This window comes from Lactuca sativa, chromosome 5, assembly GCF_002870075.4.
Source record: "Lactuca sativa cultivar Salinas chromosome 5, Lsat_Salinas_v11, whole genome shotgun sequence".
Classification (NCBI taxonomy): Eukaryota; Viridiplantae; Streptophyta; class Magnoliopsida; order Asterales; family Asteraceae; genus Lactuca; species Lactuca sativa.
Genome location: NC_056627.2, coordinates 243,866,256 through 243,878,631, shown reverse-complemented (window position 1 = coordinate 243,878,631; position 12,376 = coordinate 243,866,256). Strand labels below are relative to the sequence as shown.

Sequence of the window (12,376 nt, the reverse complement as noted above, 5' to 3'; positions counted from 1 at the left end):
ACTGCTACCTTCGAACTAAAAGGTCATATCCTAGCTGCGCTTAAGGAAATACCTTTCTATGGGAAAGATCATGAAGATGCCTACAAACATTTGGATGAAGTAAATGATGTTGCTGATTATTTCAACATTCCAAATGTAACCCGCGAAACTCAACTACTTCGGATGCTTCCGGTAACCTTCAAGGGTGTTGCTAAAGACTGGCTCAAATCACTTCCCCCCGGGTCAGTCACTACTTGGGCCAAAATGAAGGAAGAATTTATAGATCACTTTTGTCCACCATCCAAAATAGCCAAACTCAAGAAGGCCATTGCAAACTTTGAACAACAAGCTGGAGAATCTTTATATGAAGCATGGGAGAGGTACAAAAGTCTGCTACGAAATTGCCCACACCATGATCTAAACAGCCAGCAAGAAGTTTCCATCTTTTATGATGGAGTTAATGTCACAACCCGGCAGTTGCTAGACTCACAAGGCCCACTTACAAAGAAGCCACCCCCGGTGATTAAAGAATTAATTGAAGAATTCTCTAAACACTCTAGAGAATACCACAACCCTAGGAATGATGTCACGAGGGGAGCCGCGTACGCTGCTACTGAAGATTTATCCGCGGTCATGGCCATGTTAAAAACCATGGATAGGAGAATGGACAAAATGGATCAAACTATCCATGCCATACGGGTGGGTTGTGAAAACTGCAATGGACCCCACCTCACTAGAGATTGCGATTTGGATGAGCACGGCAACAAAAAGGCACAAGTATGTTATTCGAGTGGTGACCGGTATGATGAAGACTGGCGCAAACAAAAGAAGGAGTGGCTGCCTTACGAAGAGTATAAGAAGGCCAAGGAGGAGAAGTACAGACAAAAAGGAAGAGGCTTTTACCAAAAGGAGGAGCCGGTGCAAGAGAGGAAGCCAAGCTTGGAAGATATGCTAACTAAATTTGTGGCCGCTTCCGAGAAAAGACATAATGACCATGATGCTGCTATCCAAGAAACAAGAACAATGCTCAGGAACCAGCAAGCATCCATCCACAACATAGAAACACAGCTTGGGCAACTTGCTCAACAACTAAACCAAAGGTCACCGGGTGAGCTTCCTAGCAAAACCGAGAACAACCCACGAGGCGCGCAAATAAATATTGTTACCACAAGAAGTGGGAAGATTATTACTCCCCTGGCCCCCATTCGAACAGAAGCGAACAAGGACTCACAGAAGGAAGGAACGGAAGTACAAGTCGAAAATCAACACTCACAATCTGAGAGTCCTACTCGCCGAGTAGGACCGATGGACTCGGCGAGTACCTCTGCTAAAACAAGTGATCAGCCACCCTTGAAACCATACCAGCCTCCAATGTCGTACCCAGCCCGAGCCAAGAAGGAGAAGCAGGAAGAGGAATATCAGAAGTTTCTTGATCATATTAAAACTCTTCAAATAAACATTCCTTTCATTGAAGTCGTCATGCAAATGCCCAAGTATGCAAAGTTCCTTAAGGAACTCCTCACTAACAGAAGAAAGATGGAGGAAGTGCAGAAGGTAGTGCTTAATGAGAATTGCTCCGCCGCAATGCTAAACAAATTACCAAAGAAGAAGGGTGATCCGGGGAGCTTAACTTTGCCTTGCCAATTTGGCAACTTGGCTGCAATTCATGCCTTAGCTGATTCTGGAGCAAGTGTGAATCTTATGCCATACTCGTTCTTTAAAAAGCTGGACCTCCCGGAGCCAAGGCCAATTCGAATGGCAATTCATTTGGCAAACAAGACGGTTACTTTTCCAAGAGGCATTTGTGAAGATTTGCTAGTAAAAGTAGACATATTTGTCTTCCCGGCTGATTTCATCATTCTCGACATGGAGGCGGACCCGCAAGTGCCAATCATCCTTGGAAGGCCCTTCCTCAACACCGCTAGCGCTATCGTAGACATGAGAGATTCTAAGCTCACATTGCGAGTTGGGGACGATTCAGTGACATTCGGGGTAGACCAAGCCATGAAGTACTCAAGGAGTAGTGACGACACGGCTTTCTCAATCGACATGCTTGACGAAATATTGGAAGAAGACATACCTAAAGATTCCGGCAAATTTGCAGCTTTGGATGAAGAATTTGATCCAGAAAAGGACTTACTAGAGATTGAAAGACTGTTGGAAGAAGCAGAGTATGAAGAAATAAAGAAGCAAGCTGAAAGAACTACTCGCCGAGTAGACCCGATCTACTCGCCGAGTACATCCGAAGAAAAGCCAGAAGTCGTGAATACAGCCACCAACTCGCCGAGTACCAAATCTGCACTCGGCGAGTCCGTCACTATGCAAAACAAATTGGAGCTCAAAACACTACCTGATCATCTGGAGTATGCCTTTCTGGAAGAAGGAAATCAGAAGCCTGTGATCATAGCCTCGGACCTATCCAAAACAGAAAAAGAGGAGCTTGTACGCGTGTTGAAGAAAAGGAAAAGAGCCATCGCATGGAGCATCTCCGACATCAAAGGAATAAGTCCATCCTACTGCTCTCACAAAATCAATTTAGAAGAAGGAGCAAGGCCGGTGGTGCAACATCAAAGACGATTAAACCCAAACATGCAAGAAGTCGTCAAGAAGGAGGTGGTCAAGCTTTTGGATGCAGGAATCATCTACTCCATCTCCGATAGTCCATGGGTGAGTCCGGTCCAAGTGGTGCCCAAGAAAGGAGGAATGACGGTCATTACCAACGAAAAGAACGAGTTAATTCCAACGCGAACGGTAACCGGTTGGCGAGTGTGCATCGATTATCGAAAGCTAAACGATGCCACTCGCAAAGACCATTTCCCCCTTCCTTTTATAGATCAAATGTTAGAGAGACTATCGGGCCATAGCTACTATTGCTTTTTAGATGGGTTTTCAGGGTATTTTCAAATACCCATAGACCCAATGGACCAAGAAAAGACCACCTTTACATGCCCCAGTGGAACTTTCGCCTATAGACGCATGCCATTTGGACTATGCAATGCACCTGCGACATTTCAAAGGTGCATGACCGCTATATTCCATGATATGGTGGAAAAATTCATGGAGGTCTTTATGGATGACTTTTCTGTATTCGGATCTTCTTTCAATAATTGCCTAACAAATCTTGACTCAATGCTTGCCAGATGTGAGAAAACCGACTTGGTCCTAAATTGGGAAAAGTGTCACTTCATGGTCAAGGAGGGTATAGTTTTGGGACACAAAGTCTCTAAAAAGGGAATAGAGGTGGATCGGGCAAAGATAGACACCATTGCAAAATTACCCCCACCAACTAATGTGAAGGGCATTAGAAGTTTTTTGGGACACGCAGGTTTTTACCGGCGTTTTATAAAAGATTTTTCCAAAATCACGAAACCTCTAACACAATTATTACTAAAAGATGCACCCTTTAATTTTACCAAAGAGTGTTTAGAGGCATTTGACTTTCTAAAGGAAAAATTAACTAATGCCCCGATCATTATAGCACCAAATTGGAACTTACCCTTCGAGATCATGTGTGATGCTAGTGACTATGCACTAGGAGCGGTCCTTGGACAAAGGGTTGATAAGCACTTTCAACCCATCTATTATGCAAGCAAGACCCTAAATCCCGCCCAAAAGAATTATACTACTACTGAAAAAGAACTGTTAGCCGTGGTTTACGCTTTTGACAAGTTTCGCCCTTACTTAGTTTTATCTAAAACCACTGTTTTTACTGACCACTCGGCTATCAAGTATTTGTTTTCCAAACAGGATGCCAAGCCAAGACTAATACGATGGGTGCTGCTTCTTCAAGAATTCGATATAGAGATACGAGACAAGAAAGGAATGGAGAACGTAGCGGCCGATCATTTATCTAGGCTCGAGAACCCGACATTGCAAGAAGAAAAGGATGGAGACGACTTTCCGGATGAATACATTATGGTGTCCGTGGGAGAGGAGCCATGGTTCGCAGACATAGCTAACTATTTAGCTACCAATTACATTCCGAAGGATTATAGTAGTCAGAAAAAGAAGAAATTCTTTGCGGAGATCAAATATTACTTTTGGGACGATCCATACCTCTTTCGAAGCTGTGCGGATGGAATTATACGAAGATGTGTGTTCGGAAAGGAGAGTCGACGAATACTAGAACATTGCCATAGCGGGCCCACGGGCGGACATCACGGAGCACACTATACCGCAAGGAAGATCTTTGACATTGGATTCTATTGGCCTACAATCCTCAAAGATGCAGCCCAATATGTCAAAGAATGTGATGCTTGTCAAAGGGTGGGAAACATTTCATCTCGAAATGAGATGCCACAACATAGCATTCAAGTATGTGAGGTGTTCGACGTGTGGGGAATTGACTTCATGGGACCTTTTCCCACCTCCAAAGGAAGCAAGTACATCCTAGTGGCGGTAGATTATGTTTCAAAATGGGCGGAGGCGCAGGCTTTACCTACAAATGACGGACGGGTAGTGGTACGATTCTTAAAAAAACTATTCTCCCGGTTTGGTGTTCCCAAGGCCCTAATTAGTGACCGTGGCACACACTTTGCCAATGATCAATTGGACAAGGTGCTCAAAAAATATGGGGTGACCCATAAGTTCTCCACATCATACCACCCACAAACGAGTGGACAAACGGAAGTGACCAATCGAGCTTTGAAGCGTATCTTAGAGAAGTCGGTGGGAAGCAACCGCAAGGAATGGTCGGATAAATTGGATGACGCGCTATGGGCATTTCGTACCGCTTTCAAAACACCTATTGGTACTACACCATATAGGTTAGTTTATGGAAAGCAATGCCATTTACCGGTTGAAATCGAGCACAAGGCATATTGGGCGTTAAAAAGGTGCAACTTTGACATGGAAGAATTGAAGACCAACCGTCTAATGCAAATGAATGCCCTTGAAGAACTCCGAAATGAGGCTTATTCTAGTCCGTGGCTCTATAAAGAAAAAACCAAGAGATGGCATGACCAACGAATCAAAAGCAAAAACATCCATGAAGGCCAAAAAGTACTACTCTTCAACTCCCGATTAAAACTTTTCTCGGGCAAACTCAAATCAAGGTGGGATGGTCCCTTTTTGGTCAAGACGGTGTTTCCTCATGGGGCTATAGAATTGATCTCAAAAGATGGCACACCCTTTAAAGTCAATGGCCATAGAGTGAAGAAATATGAAGAAGGAGTCCCCCGAAATGAAGGATTGGAGGAGCTGCTGCTGTGCGGAATCGCAAACACGTAGAAGGGGCGGAGTCTAGCTAATGACTCCATCAAAAGAAGCGCTTCTCGGGAGGCAACCCGAGTTTCACGTTTGCATTTTCTTTCCTTTTCTTTATTTTTCATATTGTTTTGTTCATTCTTCTTCATTTATTCTACTTCTCTAAATGCTTGAGGACAAGCTCTACTGGAAGTGTGGGGTGGAAAGGCTAAACAAAGGAATTAATATAGTAAAATTGGCAAATTTAAAAAAAAAAAAAAAAAAAAAAAAAAAATTTCAACCTAAGACATATACTCGGCGAGTATATCGATTATACTCGGCGAGTAAATGTTCGCTTACAGCCAAATGTCCATAACACGCGTATCTACTCGGCGAGTAGATCCATTCTACTCGGCGAGTAGACGGTTTAAACTCAGTAAAGTAAAATCTGTAAAAATTACTATCATTCAACATTTCATCTCCACACTCGCCGAGCATCGTCCCTCAGCCGCCTCTCAAGGGTTCTTCAAGATTTATTCAATTTTCTTCCTCTTTCTCTTCATTAAAGCAACAAGGTGACATCTTTACCCTTTAACTTTATGAAAGGTCCAATCTTTATCACATATCTCCCCATATTTGATATGATTCCGGATTTGGGGAGTTTTTCCCAATTTTTAGGGCTTTGATTTACTCATGAATTAGAGGTTGTTTGGAGTAATTTCTTCAAGAAATATGGGTAGATAAGTAATTTCAACAAAACCCTATGAACAAATTGGACTATTACATAGATTACACAGATCTGATCTCGATCTGTCAAAAAGTTCATACTACTCGGCGAGTATGTTCGTGTACTCGGCGAGTAGGCTCTAATCAGATCAAAAAAAAATTTCTTCTACTTTAACTATGGGGTGTTGTTTATTGCTGTTTTTTTGGTATGTTTATGCAGATATCATGGCAAGGAGAGGACAGTCATCACGTGGAGGAGGCCATGGTGATATGCCATGGTTAGCCTTTCAACAAATTACCTCTAAATCCTCCAAAACTCGAGCCCTAAACAGGTTGGAAGCGCTGCGACAGAAAGAAATTCACTTGCCCACTGCAGTGGATTGGGGATGGATGGGTAATGTCGGCTTGGAAGAGGAACTTACTCCATATTTGGTAAAAGATTGTAACTTGGGTTATGCCAACATCACTTGTGATGGTTGGCTGCAATTATTTAAAATACAAGAGCCAGTATACGCGGAGTTGTGCTGGGAATTCTTTGCTACTATTTCATTCCGAGGTGGTAGTGAATATTACAATCCAAACACGATCTCGTTTTCTTTGGGAGGAGAGTTGCGACAATGCAGCATGGTTGAGTTCTCTTGGCGGTTGGGCATCTACGATCAAGATATGTCGATGACGGACTACTTTGAAGCCTTCTTGGAAAATACCTACAAAGAACTTCCCGAGGGGGTGGTGGCATCGACATGGTGGAGTACAATTGCTAACCGGGTCTATATACCTTCCACTACTCAAGAAGGGCATATTCGTTCTCCAATCCATCGACTCATTCACCGATTCGTTGCAAGCACGATCAACATGCGAAAGGATGGGGATAAAGTTCCCACCCTTCATATCTTTTATATGTGGAGTATCATCACCCCTGATGTTTTCTGCAACCTCCCATATTGCATTGCTAAATTTCTTGCGGGGGGAGCGGTTAAGGAAAAAATCAACTCGAAGATCAATGGGGGTATGTTCATTACTCGGCTTGCGCGATCATTTGGAATCTTGGGATTACCGCAAGCTCAAATGCTGACGATTATCCACCCTCCTCCATTCAACACTGCACTTTATAGGAGGGCTCGGATAGTGGAAAATTTTGGTGATTCTTTTACTATTCCGAATGAGGACGAGCCGGCGGTCCCCGAGGAGCCGGGAAGGCGGGTTAGGCCGAGAAACGAGCGGGTACGAGAAGACCCACCGGTGATTCCGGTGGAGGATAACGAGGGATGGAATCAAGTGGAGTATCGACGATACTTGGATGATATAGGGCGAGGGGTTAATTACACCAATCAATCCTTCGACTATCTTTTCCAACAAATGCATATTGCCCCGCGACCGGGACTCGGCTATCCTTACATCATGAATTGGGACGAAAGGATGCAAAGAAGGGGTGGAGAAGGAGGTAGTGGAGCTGGAGGAGCAGGGATGGACGAGGAAGAATGAAGATTTTATTTGCTTTTGTTTTGTTTGATTATGATGTTTGTTTTAAGACAATTGTGGATATGTTGAACTTGGCTATGTGGTTTGAATATTAGTGTTACTTTTAGTTTTCTTTTCAGGTATTGAAGCTAGGAAGCATGCTATTTAGGAATCGTCAAGAGAGGAATGAGAGTCTTTATGAATGCTTGTGGAGTCTTGTTCCTAGGATCGAGTCCGTATGAATCGAGAGTTTATTAAGGTGTTGCTGTTTAGGAAGTTTACTGGAGAGTGCATTTATATCAACACTAGAGTAAAGAGAAACAGCGGTTAAAAATTCTGAAAATACACACTATACTCGCCGAGTGATTTAATACTACTCGGCGAGTACATCTGCTTCTGCCCGAAATACGTTGCCAGTCAACTTCTACTCGCCGAGTTTAATCGCCTATTCGCCGAGTATCCTGCTGCGAGAAGAATTTCTGATTTGTTCTGGATAGTTTTTCTGCGCCATTCATACATTCTTTATGAGTTACTACTGAAAATTGTGCAACAACCCTTTTTCCTTGGAGTTTTCGAACTATCAACCACATGAGACGTATGACACCCGTGCCATGGATGAGCTGTTCCCATGGTTTAAGTCATTAGAAGAAGGAGTTTAAGAGGAGAGTGTCAGCCTAGCGACTGCTACCCCAGGGGAGTTTGTTCTAACTTTCTCTCTATTTGCATTTTTAGTTGTTATAATATGCAATGAGGGCATTGCATAAAATAAGTGTGGGGTAGGGGGTTAGTCACATCTTAGAACACTTAGAATCTTAATTTAGGCTAATTTTTAATGCTTAGGGCTTAAATTAGAAAATTTTGGTAAAAATTAGGATTCCATATTAGAATTATGTTAATAATTGCATGAGAACCCAAATGTTTAGTTGAGCCTATACACGTTCTAGTGCATTTGTGGCTTCCTTATTTCAGTGAAATCATGAGACAAAAACACGACCTTGCTCGGCCTGAGGGATGCAATATGTTTAGCAGCCTAAACCTGAAATGTATCCAGGAAAGTTTTTATCATTAGCCAATAAAGGTTGAGATTGAGCGCCCCTGCTTAAGCATGTAGGGATTTTAGAAGGAAAAATATATTGAGAAATACATGAAAAAAAAGAGAAGAAAAAAATTAAAATTAAAATTAAAAAAAAAAAAAAAAATTGTAAGAATTTTGGAGCAAATGAAGATCAAATATTCCAAGAAATCCAGAAAAGTTGAAGATACCAAAAATCAAACAACAAGGTGGTGAATTCGAAGAAATTAAAGATCTAATGTCAAAGAAGTGAAGAATTCCAAAGAGCTCCAATGTGGTATCAAAAGTTGTAATTTTAGAATATGTATGCTTGGGTTGCTCAATTAAAAATACCTTGAGGGTAAAGAGATTTTCTGAGGATGGATTCGGAGGGTTGCATAAAATGAGCATAGTTCGGGGTGAGTGGGCGAATGTTTATGAGAATTGTGAGTATTTGAAGTATGGGGGTTGTTAGGAATTTTAGACACAAATGCATGCGTTGCGGTCTTGGCATAATGGCTGGGATGGATTGGAGTTATTAATGTGATTTTAATATGTTTAAAATTCAGTTTTGCTTGGGGGCAAGCAAAAGTCAAGTGTGGGGTATTTTGATATGTGCATAATTAGTTAATTATTTAACGTATATTCTTAGTTATTTTTGATTAATTATGAGAATAATGTGGACAAAAGGTACTTAAAATGTTGAGAATTGTGTTTTCAGTCCAAAAGATATGTTTGGAAGCAAAAAGGAGAAAAGGAAAGCAAGTAAAGATAAAAGAGTGAAAGAAGGAGTCCTACTCGGCGAGTGGATCGACTCTACTCGGCGAGTACATAACGATGTGCCAGAAGATAAATACGACTGCTAATTCAAGACGGATAATTATTGACCTACTCGGCGAGTTGATTCTGTTACTCGCCGAGTACCCTCTGTTTGAGGATATCTATAAAAGACGAATCCTTATTCCATAAGAAGGCATTCCTGGCGAGTTTTGAAGAGGGAGCTGCGACTAAAAGGTTCAGAAGGCGCTAAGGAACCCTAGGCTTCAAGAGTTGGAAGAATTCAAGCAATTAGGTTAATTCTACCACTTAGACTTAGGAATTAAACATGTTTGCTTTCATAAACTTTGTTTTTATGCTTGTTTCTACTGCAACTATGAGCTAAACTCGTTTTTGTTTCTGTTTGGGGAATACCAAAGAACTCCTATGGTTTAATTATTGATTCTTGTTTAATTTTCTATTGGTGATTTATTAAATTAAGTTTGTTAAAGAACCTTATGTATTAATCACTACTATTTTCTGTTAATTGGAAGGCAATTAGGTTGCATGAACATCACTTAATTGTTAACCTCATATGTCTATGTGAATGCTAAAATATATGCTTAGAAGTAATGATTATGAAACTAAGATTAATAAGAAAATAGGAAGATTAATGTGTGAGCTTGTTTGAGAAACCATCAACAAGAGGTTAATTGAATTAATAACTTAATTGACCATTACAAATCTTATTTAATCCAAATAATTAATCTAGGGAATTAATTAGTTTAAACACTTGATCAATGCTTAAATTAGTTAATTGTCTAAGGGTTAGGAGTAATGAACATGAACCTAACTATTATCATTGGTAACCAATAGCAATTAATCCACCTTAACTTAAATAACCATAGGAGCGAATTGGTTGAACCTAAATAGAAACATCTTTATCAAACTTGGTGAATAGTTGTTGCTTTAGTTAATTAGTTAATTTAGTTTGTTTAAGTTTCTAGTCTTGCAAAACTAGAGAAAAACCCTTTACTTTTATTATTTGTTTTAGTTAAAATTAGCTATTAGTTTAATTGTCCGTTCCCAGAGTTCGATACCTTACTTATCAATCTATACCACTTAAAGACAGGTTCACTGCCTTTGTGTGCTCAATTTACTAATAAAAAGTAGGGATAAAACTAGTGGGTTTAACACACATCAGTGGACGCGACCAATCAGTGAAGCAACTGATAAATAGGAGAATAGAAGGCGCGCTCCTTGGTCGACCGGGAGACATAGGTCCCCCGAGCATGGGCCTAAACCTGCATGTAGTCATACTCCCATGGAGGAGCAGTGATACAACTATCTAAGATTTCATAAAAAGGAGAATCCATATTCTCTTCAGCAGTGTAAATCATTAGACGTCTCCCCAGCTCTATGAGGCTGCAGGAGCGGGATATGCCTTCCAGACGAAAAGAAAACACTGATCTATAATCCAGAGCCTCAACTCCTTGTCAAAGCTGACTGTCAAAAAGAACTCCTAGCAGAGCTCATGGTAGATCACATCCCGAATCCCAAAGACCCGTCGCCATCCATGGCAGACAAAAAGCAAGAGACCATTATCATCCCACAATGTACGGGTGAGAAACGGCGCCAACCAAGCCACCAAACCAATACTATCTGCCACATTCCCAGAAAGGTCCTGAGGAATGTTGACCTTCTTGGACAAAAGGGTGATAAGGAGAGAAATGAAAGTGCTCCAATTAGGAAGGTTATCTATTTATAAATTTTTCAGGAGCCTATCACGTCATGATACATGCCTCTCACGTCCTGAGCTTGCGTAGGCACCAAGGCTTCGCCTGTCATGCTGACACATGGAACCAGATGCGTGTAAAACTATAGATCTTCAAAAATTCATAACTTTCACATATGAGCTCTGTTTTTTATATTCTTTATATGCATGCATATGTATTTCCAAGTATACAAATTTCCTTTTGACCTTACTGGCTAATTCTCGACTGATCTTAAATTTAACAGTCTAAGAAGATTATAGTGGTAATAACCATGTAAAATTCATAACTTCTACATACAGACTCCGTTTTCTATTGTATTTTTATTGTTGAACTCCTATTAATGAGATCTTCAATTGTTATTTAGATCATTTCAACTAAAAATCGACCGATCTAAAATTCAATTTATTTGTCCGTACTATTCCGCTGAAACTTTGAAAAATCATAACTTCCTCTACTAAAGTCAGATTTGGACATTATATATATATATATATATATATATATATATATATATATATATATATATATATGCTCTCGGTTTAACAACTACTATGATTTTCTTTTATACCTCTTAGGCTAAAAGTTAATTTATCAAAAATTCACTTTTTACGATACGCAAAGTCGTGTCGGTTTAATCGTGAAACTTCGAAGAAGCATAAGTTCTTCATACGAAGTCGGATTTTAGCGTTCTTTATATGTATGGAATCCTTGTCACATACATTATAACTTTTGTTAAGATTATTTGTCTTAAATAATATTCTATCAAAAACTCATTTTTGACGCTTATTATCTCTAAATTGACTAGCCCAAATTTTGGATGTTACAAGTATTAGGATGATTATGTCCCATCATCATCAACAAAATAGGGTAATGACTCTTCATGTTACCTTTCCACCCTAGGTGATAGCCATAACTCTCATGTCTTTTCTAACGAGTTTCTAACTCTTAGACTTCTTGGCGATTGATGGTACTTAATCTTGCACTAGACCTTCTTTCTAAATTTGATCTTTATTGGACACTCCTACTTCTTCTTAAATTATAATAAGATCTTTACTTCGACTACCATAACAGACCGATAGGTTATGTTCTAATGACCTCTTATCGTATGATGCAACAGTTAAACTCAGGTCTCTTTAAGTCAGACTCTAGCGTGAAAGATACCTTCCTCCATGCTCTAATGTGATATAATCACATTCTATCATGTAGCATTTTTATGTATAGGTTGCTTAATATTAACGGTGAATATGATACCTCTATTGATCACTTCGATTATCTTTTCCATCAATCTAAAGTCGGACGCTATGTCGAACTTACTTTGTAGATTAGTAGGACTCGATTCGATATGAGCACTAAGGTTGGAATATTTATCTTCATAGTCATTACCGAAATAAAGATAATGATGGAAATGAACAAAATAACTCAACTACTAGTGTCTTAGTAACCTTAC

General features: G+C 40.2%; 1 non-coding gene across 1 annotated transcript; it reads right to left on the bottom strand.

Annotated features, from left to right (window-relative positions):
• Window positions 1–291: 291 nt before the first annotated feature.
• LOC111918617 (small nucleolar RNA R71) lies at window positions 292–398 on the bottom strand. The gene has a single exon (XR_002859287.2). It is a non-coding gene; the product is annotated as a small nucleolar RNA R71 (small nucleolar RNA).
• Between the last annotated feature and the right edge of the window lie 11,978 nt (window positions 399–12,376).